General features: G+C 40.4%; 1 non-coding gene across 1 annotated transcript; it reads left to right on the top strand.

The window, feature by feature from the left end:
* The first annotated feature begins 10389 nt into the window (after nt 1–10389).
* On the top strand, nt 10390–10496 carry LOC112062137 (U6 spliceosomal RNA). The gene has a single exon (XR_002890575.1). It is a non-coding gene; the product is annotated as a U6 spliceosomal RNA (small nuclear RNA).
* The last annotated feature ends 2478 nt before the right edge of the window (nt 10497–12974 follow it).

The raw sequence follows: 12974 nt of genomic DNA, 5'->3' as shown, positions 1-12974 counted from the left end.
CAGGCCTAGAAGACTGCAGAGGGCTTTTAGTTTTCCAGGAACAATAGATATTTCCAGAATATAAGGTCTGGTATTTTTGGATAGGAGTCCTTGCAATTCCACTACAAGTGCTGGTTTTGCTAAGGCCTGGTTATCTCTTGAGAAATATGATATCTCATTTCCTGTTGGCCAGAGCAACTTAGTTAAGGACCTAATCAGAACCCCACAAAAATGCCCCAGGGAAGACCAAGTTTATATTTGAAGCTACCTCATTTCCCTTGTAAGTTCCCTCTTTGTCTCTTCCTACATTCTCCTGGAATCCCAAACCCTTATACTGTTCTCTGACAACCCAGACACTTCTCCTGCCACTTACACAGGCCTGAACTCTCCAAGCAGAAAACTCTTCCCTCATGAAGTTTTCTTGTCCCATTTCCATGATTACAGACTCCCTGAGCAGGACCAAAGATGAGGGGGCAGGGCATTGTAGAAATGGTATGTCTTCTAAAGCTCGGAGATCCAGGGTAATCTACTCCAGCTGCAACCCTAGTATCATGATGTGTTGGTTCAGAACAAACCAAAAACTAAAATTACAGGCCATGCCTGAATATAGGGTGAAGTAAAACTACCCTAAACAGTCACTGTTTCCTAAAGGGTAGAGATTTTACTTTTTAAATTACACTATGAGAAGCAGGGATTTGCATTCCTTTATGCCTTTATGTGACAATTCCAGAGTCCCTGTTGCACAGAGAGGATGGGGATAAAGTATAGTCTATGGTGACAAAATCAGAAGGGACAAAGGACTAAGAGAGTTGTAGATCTCTCTCCCACCTGTCTTCATCCATCTGGCTTTTACCCACTGCTCCAGTCAGCTTAGTGTGAGTGTTCCAAAATCTCCTCCTTGTCCTACTCCCACCCCCGCCTCCAACTAGGACTCAACGTGCTCCCCTCAGGATGTCTTTGTCATAGATTTTTACTATGCCCTGTCATCACTGATAACTTTCTCTCTCTCTCTCTCACCATAATGCAGGTGTCATGCACATATGTCATATCTTTTGTGAATTTTTCTCACAGGACTTGGCACAAACATGGCATGCTGTAGGTGACTACTAAAAGTTCAAACATGAGGATAAAAAAGCATGATCTCATACCCATGAAACAGCCATATTGTTTATTCAGCTTTACATTCATATCAGATAACCAGAAGTGTGAACTGTTTAACGTAATGAAAAGAGGCAGATGATATCACCTGGACATAATCTGCTATATTTAAGACTGAAGAATGTGACTTAGAACAGCTGGCTAGAATCCATGATCCACTTATCTGACCTTCTGATAAAAATGGAAGCTAGTGAAAATAATGAGAGTATACATGTACAGTAAAGAAGTTATACCATTGGCCTTTCTTGTGTGGTGACTGGCACTGGCCCATTCATGCCTCATGTGTGCCCCAGGACAACTTTGGACTTTCCTTCGAACCGTGGTAGAGGCATGAACCCTACTCATGGATCAGGAAGGGTCTCATTTCTTGGCCACTCAAGAAATAAGAGATCAAGACTGAAAGCTAGATTCTTCCAAGAAATAAGAGAAAGAAGAACAAATAGACAATGTGATGCTATGTGGAAGCTGCCTTGTGGCGGGGGGGGTGTGGTCAGGGAGGGCTGGGATGTGCTTTTGTGAGCCAGAAAAGGTATCAGAGGAAAAAAGCAGGGGGAGTGTAAGGCCATGCCATGTAAGCAGGGGATAAAAGGGACAGAAGACACAAGGCGATGTTCTGGAACCAGGCAAGTAGTGATGGCACCATCTGGGGAAAGATCTCAGTGCCCTAGTTGGCATTCCTCTAGATACTGCATGGTAGTGAGCTGGCTCCAGTGAGACAAAAGCATTCATTTATGGCTGGTAAGCAATCTTGGGGCTGTAACCAAATCCTCCAGGAGCTGGTAAACAATTTCCATGCCTCTTATGAAAATACACTTTGTTCTGAAGTAAGACTGTATATTCTCAGCAGCTACGGGGTTCACAGAAATATTTTCAGTAGCCCTTGCCATTGAAGTTCCAAAGAGAACTTGGATGTTAATTTTAATCAAGCTTAATGGTTAGCACGTACTGCACCCAACCAGAAGCAATGACAATCCAAGGACCAGCTCTGATCATCCCTATTAGTGCCTTGTATGTAATTACCTGAATAATGTGACTAAATGATTCTGGCACCAAATCTATGTTAACTTACTATGGATGGAAAAGTATCAACATGTATTGAGCAAGCAAGGTGCCAGACATTTTGCTGGATACTTTAACTAGTTATCTCACTGAGTTCTCATAACAAACCTATGAGGCATGACATTACAGATGAGAAAACCGAGACCCTGAAAGGTGAAATAAATTGCCTAAACCATACAGCTACCAAATAGTAAAGGTACATTTTGGACCCATGTCTACTAAACTCTTTCCACTTGCAACATTAACAGTAATCATTGTAATAGTTAGAGCAAATGTTTATATAGCACTCATTCTGTGCTCTAAGCATTTTATATACATTCTTGGAGGTGACATCACTCCAGCCTCCATTTCCTCACAAAAATCAACAATTAGACAGCTATCCATGAACAAAAGCAGCTCTGGGAAAGCTCTGGAATCTGCTTAAGGAACTTTAGCAACACAGTGGGAGGAAACCCTGAGAATAACCACACAAAAAGAGAAGAAAGACAGCTTCATTTTGCCTGAATCGTCCCATCCCCCAAACGAGCACTGCTCCATGCCAAGAGGGAACTTCCCAGGTAGAAAGAGTCCCCCTTGCCAGGAGAAGTAGAGCAGTGTGAGCAACCAGCTTCCCCAGCCTTTCCAGGTACCACATGAAGGTCTCAATTCAGTTTTACCCCACCCAGACTGCCAAAGATGAGATGTATAGAGCCAGCTAAGAAAAGAAGAGCCAAGGAAGAAAAGCAGGGGCTACCAATAGCAGCCACATAGGAGGAGCCATTTCGGTTCACAGTGACCTGCTTTGCGGACAAACTGAGCAGATTTTGCCGCTGAAGAAGCCAGTGGTCAGCGCAACTGATGTGGACCCCCCTTACAGATTTCACCAGAATTTGCCCCACAGGTATTCATGTTCATTGATGCCAGCTGCCAGAGTACCTCCCTGCTCCCTCCCTCCTGCCCCTACTAGAGCCCAGGGACTGCACCTGCAGCCAGCCCAGACCTCTGTGGCTATGCAAATACAAAACTCCAGCCTAGACTCCCACAGAGGAACCCCATTGCTGTGCATAGGCTTGGGAATCACCCTCCAGATATGTACTGGTATGCTGCTTGCCTGATACCTGTCACCAGCCTCCACTACTGTGAGCACACTTTGGGAGAGACTGTGCAGCTACAGGATGGCATGCTGACAGCCAGGGCCCCTGCAATTGCAGTGGGCCCAGATCAGGCCATTTTCTGTCCTGGCCTGCACTACCATGTTCACCTGCAGCAAGCCCCTCTAGCTGTGTCCCTGAATGGCCCTGGCCCAACGCTTATCACAGGCCCCCAGTGCAGGGCCTGGCTGTGGAGGGACAACTATGCAGTCACAAGTGAGCACATTGACAGCAAAGCCCCTACAGCTTCCAGTAAGCCCATAGTTTGCCCTGGCCTTTCTGACTGCCCTGGGCTGCATCACTACATTTGTCTGTAACCAGACCCTGCCACTACATAGGCACCTGTAGCTGGCCCCACAGCCAAGTGTGTGCACACCACCAGCTCCAGGCACCACCACTGCCTACCCTCCTAGTCCATACTAGCTGGACCTGCTCTTGCAGACACTGAAGACTCCCTGCAGTCCTCACCAAGAACCATACATTCGTCAATGCCGTGGACCTCAGCAGACTGAGCCTAATGGACATCATGCCACCTTGGACCCAGTGTCACATGTAGCACTTTGTACCATTGGAGCTGGTGTCATGCTCCAGGATGCCTCCTCCTGTAGGTCAAAGTCTTCCTTTACCAAATTCAGTCCATAAAGCCTGGAAGAGATGACTGCTTCTTCAGATGTACAGACACCTAAGCAAAGCTATAGGGACCATGAAGAATCAGGAAAACATGACTCTACCAAAGGAATATAGTAAGTCTCCAGTTACTGGCCCCAAAGAAGTAGAGATCCAGGAATTTCCCAACAAAGAATTCTAAATGATTTTTACAAAGATGTTCAGAGAGCTATAAGAGAACACAGATAAACAATTTAACAATATCAGGAAAACAGTACAAGAACAAAATGAGAAGTTCAACAAAGCGATAAAAAAGGACAAAACAGAAATCTTGGAGCTGGTGAATATAATGACTGAATCTAAGAATTCAATAGAGAGCTTCAACAGTAGACTTGATGAATCAGAAGAAAGAATCAGTGAACAAGAAAACAGACCAATTGAAATTATCCAGAGGAGCAAAAGGAAAAAATGGAAAGGAATAAAGAAAGCCTACTGTACATATGTGACATCATTAAAAGAAAAAAAGTTTTGCATCATTGGGGTCCCAGAAGGAAGAGAGAGAAATTAGTAGAAAGCTTATTTAAATAAATAATGGCTAATAACTTCCCAAATGTGGGGAGAGATATATATTTCCAAGTTCATGAAGCTAATTTGTCACCACAAAATTTCAATCCAAAACAATCTTTTCCAAGAAACATTGTAATAAAACTGTCAAAAATCAAAGGTGGGGGCTTCCCTGGTGGCGCAGTGGTTGAGAGTCCTCCTGCCGATGCAGGGTACACAGGTTCGTGCCCCGGTCCGGGAAGATCCCACATGCTGCTGAGCGGCTCGGCCTGTGAGCCATGGCCGCTGAGCCTGCGCATCCGGAGCCTGTGCTCCGCAATCGGAGAGGACACAACAATGAGAGGCCCGTGTACTGGAAAAAAAAAAAAAAAAAAGAAAAAATCAAAGGTGAAGAATTTTAAAAGCAGCAAGAGAAAAAAATTCTCTGATAAAGAGAACCCCCATAAGGCTAAACCCTAACTTATCAGAAGGAAGGAAATAACAAAGATGAGAGCAAGCAGTAATAAAATAGAGATCAGAAAAACAACAGAAAAGATTAATGAAACTAAGAGTTGATTTTTGAAAAGAGAAGCAACATTGACAAACTTTAGCTAGACTAAGGGAAAAAAAAGACTCAAATAAAATCAGAAATGAAAGAATAGACATTACAACTCATGCCACAGAAATACAAAGGATCATAAGAAACTACTATTCCAGGGAGGAGAGGGGTGGGGGAGAGATTGATTGGGAGCTTGGGATTAGCAGAAGCAAACTATTATATATATATATGTATATATATATATATATGTGTATATATATGTGTGTGTGTGTGTATATATATATATATATATACACACACGTATATATGTATATGTATATATATTATAATGGATAAACAACAAGGTCCTACTGTTCCCTGAATAAAGTACAGGGAACTTTATTCAATATCCTGTGATAAACCATAATGGAGAAGAATACACACACACACACACACACACACACACACACACACGTGTGTGTGTATGTGTGTGTGTATAATTGAATCACTTTGCTGTACAGCAGAAATTAACATAGTAAATCAACTCTACTTCAATGAAATAAATTTTTTTAAAAAAAGAAACTATTATGAACAATTTTATGCCAAGAAAATGGACAACCTAGAAGAAATAGAAAAATTATTAGAAACATACAACCTACCAAGACTAAATAATGAAAAAACAGAGAATTGGAACAGACCAATAATGAGTGAGGAGATTGAATCAGTAATCAAAAACCTTCCAACAAAGAAAAGGACCAGATGCTTTCGATAGTGAATTCAACCAAACATTTAAAAAATTAACATCAGTCCTTCTAAAACTCTTCCCCAGAATTGAGGAGAAGGAGGGAACACTCCCAAACTCATTCTAGGAGGCCAGCTTTACATTGATACCAAAGCCAGATAAAGACACTGCAAGAAAAGAAAACTATACCAATATTCCTGATGAATAAAGTTGCAAACATTCTCAAAAAATATTAACGAACTGAATTCAGCAGCACATTAAAAAGATCATACACCGTGATTAAGTGGGATTTATCCCGGGGGTGCAAAGATGGTTCAACATCTACAAATCAATCAATAGTCCACCACATTAGTAAAAAGAAAGATAAAAGTCATATGATCATCTTCAGTAGATGCAGAGAAAACATTTGACAAAATTGAACATCCTCTTGGGACTTCCCTGGTGGTCCAGTGGTAAAGAATCCACCTCACAATGCAGGGGACGCAGGTTCAATCCCTGGTCAGGGAACTAAGATCCAACATGCCGCTGGGCAACTAAGCCCGTGTGCCACAACTACTGAGCTCGCGTGCCTCAACTAGAGCCCACATACTGCAAACTATAGAGCCCACACACTCTGTAACCCACGCACCAGAGCTTCAGAGCCCATGCGCCCAAGAGCCTGTGCGCCACAACTAGAGAAGAGAAAACCCGCACCCCACAACTAGAGAGAAGCTCACGTACCACAACAGAGAGCCCATGTGCTGCAATGAAAGACCCCATATGCCTCAACGAAGATCCTGCATGCCACAACTAAGACCTGACACAGCCAAAAATAAATAAAATATATTTTTTAAATTGAACATCCCCTCAATAAAAACTCTCTACACTAGGTATAAAAGGAACATATTTCAGCAAAATAAAAGCTTTGGGCAAACCCACAGCTAACATCATACTCAGTGGTAAAATGTTTAGAGCTTTTCCTCTAAGATCAGGAACAAGAAAAGAATATCCATTCTCACCACTCCTGTTCAGCATAGTACTGGAAGTCCTAGCTAGAGCAATCAGGCAAGAAAAAGAGATAAAAAGCATCCAAATCAAAGAGGAAGAAGTAAAATTTTCTTTATTTGCAAATTATGTGATCTTATACATAGAAAATCTTAAAAGCATCACCAAAAATGTTAGAACTAATCAATGAATTCAGTAAAGTTGCAGGATACAAAATCAACATACAGAAATTACTTGCATTTCTACACACTAACAATAAAGCATCTGAAAGAGAAATAAAAACAATCCCCATTCACAATAATACAAAAAATAATGGAATACTTAGGAATAAATTTAGCAAAGGAGGTAAAAGATCTGTACACTGAAAACCATGAGACTTTGATGAAAGAAATTAAATAAGACATAAAAAATGGAAAGATATTCTGTACTCAAGGATTGGCAGAATTAATTTTGTTAAAAATGGCCATACTACCCAAAGCCATCTATAGAGTTAATGCAATCCCTATCAAAATTCTAATGGCATTTTTCACAGAAATAGAAAAAAAGATCCTAAAATTAGTGTGAAACCACAGAAAACCCTGAGTAGTCAAAGCAGTCATAAGAAAGAAGAAAATACTGGAAACATTACACTTCCTAATTTCAAAGCTATAGTAATCCAAACAGTATGGTACTGGCATAAAAACAGACATATAGACCAATGGACCAGAAGAGAGAACCAGAAATAAATCCTAGCTTATACAGTCCACTAATATTTCCCAAGGAAGCCATGACTACTCAATGGGTGAAGGATAGTCTCTTCAATAAATAGTGCTGGGAAAATTGGATAACCACATGTAGAAGAAAGAAATTGAACCCCTTACACCACTCACAAAAATTAGCTTGAAATGGATTAAATACTTAAGCATAAGACTTGAAACAATAAAACTCCTACAAGAAAACATAAGAAAAACCTTCTTGACATTGGTTTTGGCAGAAATTTTTTGTATGTAACACCAAAAGCACAAGCAACAAAAGCAAAAATTAATAAGTGGAACTACATCAAATTTCTGCACAGCAAAAGAAATGCTTCTTTTCAACAAAATGAACACTAACAAAATGAAAAGGAAACCTGTGGAATGGGAGAAAATATTTGCAAATCATATCTAATAAAGGGTTAATATCTAAATAAAGTTCCATACACCCCAATAGCAGAAAAAAATCTGATTAAAAATTGGCAGAGGAACTGAATAGACATTTTTCCAAAGAAGACAAGACCTACAAATGGCCAACAGATACATGAAAAGAAGCTCAACATCCTTAATCAACAGAGAAATGCAAGTCAAAACCACAATGAGCTATCACCACATTCCTGTTAGGATGGCTGCCACTGAAAAGACAGAAGATAAATGTTGGTGAGGATGTGGAGAAAAGGAAACCCTCGTGCACTGTTGGTGGGAAAGTAAATTACTGCAGCCACTATGGAACATAGTATGGAGGTTTCTCAAGACATTAAAAATAGAACTACCACCATATGATCCAGTGATTCCACTTCTGGGTATGTATCCAAAGGAAGTGAAAATAGGATCTTGAAGGAATATCTTCACTCCCACGTTCACTGGAGCATTATTCACAGTAGCCAAGATATGGAAACAATCTAAGTGTCCCTCAAGGGATGAGTTGATAAAGAAGTTGTAGTATACATATATACAATGGAAAAATATTCACTTATGAGAAAGAAGGAAATGCTACTATTTGAGATAACATGAATGGACCTTGAGAACATTATGCTAAATGAAATAAGTCAGAAAAAGACAAATGCTGCATGATAACACTTATGTGGAATCTAAAAAAGCCAAACTCATAGAAACAGAGAGTAGAGTGGTGGTTACCAAGGGCTGAGAGGTAGGAGAAATGGGGAGGTGTTGGTCAAGAGTACTGTTTTATGCCGGTCTCAACCTATCAGTAACTAGGGTTGTTGCTGGACCCTTGTGGTTTTTATCATGATTGTAAGATGCCCTCAGCAATAACCAACAGGAAACTTTGGAAAAAAGGTTTATTATTCAAAGGTTCTGGAAATTACACAGCACACCTCGGGCCGCACAGTGAAGTCAGGGGTAGAGAAAGAGAGGCAGCAGGCCTAGGGTTCTGCTTTTATTGGGATCAAGTATGGGCACCTAGGGTTTCAAGGGCCTTCTTTTTATTAGTGAATTTAAAACACAGAATGGGAATTTAAAACGTGGGAAGAGAATAAACAAGCAGCCCAACTGGTCAGTTATTGAAATCAATCAAGATCTCTGAAACCAGCTGTCACATCCTCTCAATGACCTCCTCCAATAGTTAAGATGGATATAAAAGAGTATTTTGGTATTATGGAATAGTTCTTTATCTGATTGTGGCAGTGTATGTTACAATTCATAGAAATGTATATTCCCCCCAAAAAGTCAGTTTTATTATATAATAATTTTCAGTGAAAAATAAAGTGCAGGCTTTGCAGATAGACTTCCTAGGTTTGAATCACGTACTAGCTCTTTATCTTGAGATATGTTACTTAATCTCCCTATTTCCTAATTTCCTCATAAAAATAATGGGAATAGCAGTGACAGCAGCCTCATAGGTTTGAAATGAACATTAAATGGGGTAAAACATATAAGCATTTAGAACAACCCCTGGTATATAGTAAGTGCTCAATAAATATTAGCATGGGGCTTCCCTGGTGGCGCAGCGGTTGCGCGTCCGCCTGCCGATGCGGGGGAACTGGATTCGCGCCCCGGTCTGGGAGGATCCCGCGTGCCGCCGAGCGGCTGGGCCCGTGGGCCGTGGCAGCTGAGCCTGCACGTCTGGAGCCTGTCCTCCGCAACGGAGAGGCCGCAGCAGAGGGAGGCCCGCATACCACAAAAAATAAATAAATAAATAAATAAATATTAGCAGTCATTATTAGTACACATATACATTATGTGGGATTGTTTTATGCTGTGTAATTTTAAAAGAGTATTTCAACAATTCAGGTGTTCCTTAGTTGATGAGTAGATAAACAAATGTGGTCTAGCAATACAATGAAATAGTATTCAGAAGTAAAAAGGAAGTAAATACTGACCCATGCTACAATATGGGCAAACCTTGAAAACATTATGCTAAGTGAAAGAAGCCAGACACGAAAGGTCACATATTGTATGATTCCACTTATATGAAATGTCCAAAACAGGCAAATAACTAAAGACTTAAAGTCAGTTAGTGATTGCCAGGGGATGGGAGAAATGGAATGGGACTGACTGCTAATAGGTATGGGGTTTTTTTTTGGAATGACAGAAATGTTCTGGAATAGATAACGGTGATGGTTGCTCAACTCTGTAAATACACTAAAAACCACTGAATTGTATACTTTAAAGTGTGAACTTTATAGTATGTGAATTATGTCTCGATAAAGCTGTTATTTTTTTAAAGCTCTGAAACAAAGGAGGCTGGGGTAGTTGGGGGCAGCTTAGCCTGGCTCTTTATCTAGTCATGTGGCTGGCAAGGTGTTTATAAGAGATAGCTGTCTTTGAAGTGGATGCCTCTTTAAAGTGGCTCCCTTGGCAATCAAAGCTTAAGTCAGACACTTGCATCACAAAAAGAAAAACCAACTGTCAGGGCTTATGCTACAGGTACAAACTGTCCATCATAAGATAAATAAGGTGCTCTCTTCGGCAGCACATATACTAAAATTGGAATGATACAGAGAAGATTAGCATGGCCCCTGCACGAGGATGACACGCACAATCGTGAAGCGTTCCATATTTTTCATCCACATTTGTCAGACTCAAAATCCCAGTATTTTCTAGTATACCTTGACTATAAATTAAAAATTGTTAAAATAAATGAGTTTATGGCATTATATTATGTTAGTAATTTGTTAGTTTATATCAGATATTTATGGTAACGAATATCTTGATGGCTATTGTAAATCATGTAGAAATTAAATTTGAGTTATAAATTACTGCTTTGCAAATTCAGTTATGGATATTATAAATCTATAAAATATAAATTCATGTAAGTAATAAACTAATGCTACCTTAATATGCATATGGAAAGAGTTAAATAATAAATTTCTTAGAACTAAAAAAAAAATGAGATGAATAAGTTCGAGGGAATCTAATGTACAGCATGGTGATTATCGTTAATAACACTGTATTATATACCTTAAAGTTGCTAAGAGAGTAAGTCTTAAATGTTCTCATCACAAAAAAATAATGGTAACGATGTGATGGAAGTGTTAACTAACACTATGGTGGTAATCATTTTGCAATATATAAGTATATCAAATCAACACACTGAACACCTTAAACTTATACAACATTAATGTCAATTATATCTCAGTAAAGCTGGAAGAGATCTTTTTAATTAAAAAATCACTGTTTTATAAATTAGCTCATTTTTTTCTCACAGCAACTTTATGAGAAAGACACCATTACTATCCCTGTTTTATAGGTAAGGAAACTAAGGTCAGAGAATTTGAATAACTTGCCCAAGGTCATACATACTAAAAAGGGAAAGAAATGGGATTCAAACCCAGGAAGTCTGACTCCAGAAACCATACTCTCAACACATTCTACTGTTCTGTTTTCAAATATTCTGGAACTAAGTGCTTTTCAGAACTTTAGACTTTCTAGCCAGACAATGTCAAAACTCCAGAATGATGTATATGTATAACTGATTCACTTTGTTGTAAAGCAGAAACTAACACACCATTGTAAAACAGTTATACTCCAATAAAGATGTTAAAAAAAAAAACACTCCAAAATGGCATTGATAAGCCCTTAAAGGAAAACATACCTGACCAGAATCCTAGGGATGAGGGAGGTGACTCATCATCCCTAAGTAACTGAGTGGGAAAGACACCAAAACTTCTTGAAACATTATAATACGCATCCCCCACTGTGACACCTCACCTCACCCAATACCTCTTGCTGAAACCCCAGAAGTTAAGGGCAGGCACCTGGAAAAGCCTCAAGGCACCTAGGGAAGTCTGGCTTCTAGTGTTGAGGCAGACTCTACTTCCAACACGAGTAGCTGCCCCACTGTAGGACCACCATACCTGCTGCTTCCTGGCCTTAGATCTGAGAGGTAGGAAAAACATAAAATCTTCATACACTGAGCACACACTTCATAGGGAGAAGCAAAGTTCAGATCAAAACAGCTGACTTGGCTTTCTTATTTTCCAGAGCTGCCTAAAATGTATCTCATGAGGAATGCAGCCATCTCTGAAGGACTTCTTTGGGAAGACAGTGTGAGTCAAGACCTCCAGAAGCCAGGTAGGGTGATCCACCATCTTGGTTTGCCAGGGACCGGGGGACTTCTAGGGACACGGACTTCGATTGCTAAAACCAGGACAGGTGATCACCCTTCACTCTTGTTATGGTCAGCAAGGACCCCTAGGATTCTTCTTCATTCCAGCGCATTCCATTCATGCCAAGCTGTGCTACTCACAGATACAGAGGCACCCAGTCATGCAAATGTGTTTTCTGATGGTGAGCACTTTATTTTGACTCCCCTTTCAGCTATTACTGCTGTAACCCAACACTCATTTCCTTAGAATGGCTGCTTTATTCACTGAGCTGGGCTGCTTAAATAAGATGGGATTATTTTCACTAGTTGGTGCCTCCCAGCCAGAGGGGATGTAAAGCTTCCTGGCTTGTTTAGAATTTAACCCCATTTCCTTGAGCTGCTGACTCTCTGAATTGGTCACCAGATAGGCTGCTATCAACCTGGGATAAAGATGCCAGACATGAATAATGATGCATTTCACCATTTTAAAACTTCTCAGTTACAAAGCAGTAGCTGGAACTGGCCCCAATGAAGAGTTTTGACTAATTGTTTTTCATTAAGTTTTTCAATCCCTTACATAATCAGCTTCTCAGAAGCATGTGTCTTGTGGGCAGGACCACCCAATGTTCCCTTGGAAACCTGAAGATGGGGTACCTTAGTGCATGAGCATTTAGAGTGCAGTCAGTCCCATTTAAAATTCCCCATTTATAAGTAAAGCTAAGCATGTAGTGACAGGCACAGCCCCTGCTTATAAGAGATGGTGCAGTCTAATTAAGGAACTGCACACACACACACACTCCTGCAAGCCCCAGGGATTACAGATGTCAGGAGCTGTTAGTACAGAAACTCATTTCTGACAGAGGAGGAGGGGAACCAGGTGTGAGTTCAAGCACCAAAGTCTCTGCCAACTGCAGCAGTTCCCTTCTAAATTGACCTCCTGACTTTGTGTCTTCTA

Source organism: Physeter macrocephalus, chromosome 20, assembly GCF_002837175.3.
Source record: "Physeter macrocephalus isolate SW-GA chromosome 20, ASM283717v5, whole genome shotgun sequence".
NCBI lineage: Eukaryota > Metazoa > Chordata > Mammalia > Artiodactyla > Physeteridae > Physeter > Physeter macrocephalus.
The sequence above is the reverse complement of the archived record's forward strand: the minus strand, read 5'-3'. Positions and strand labels throughout refer to the sequence as shown.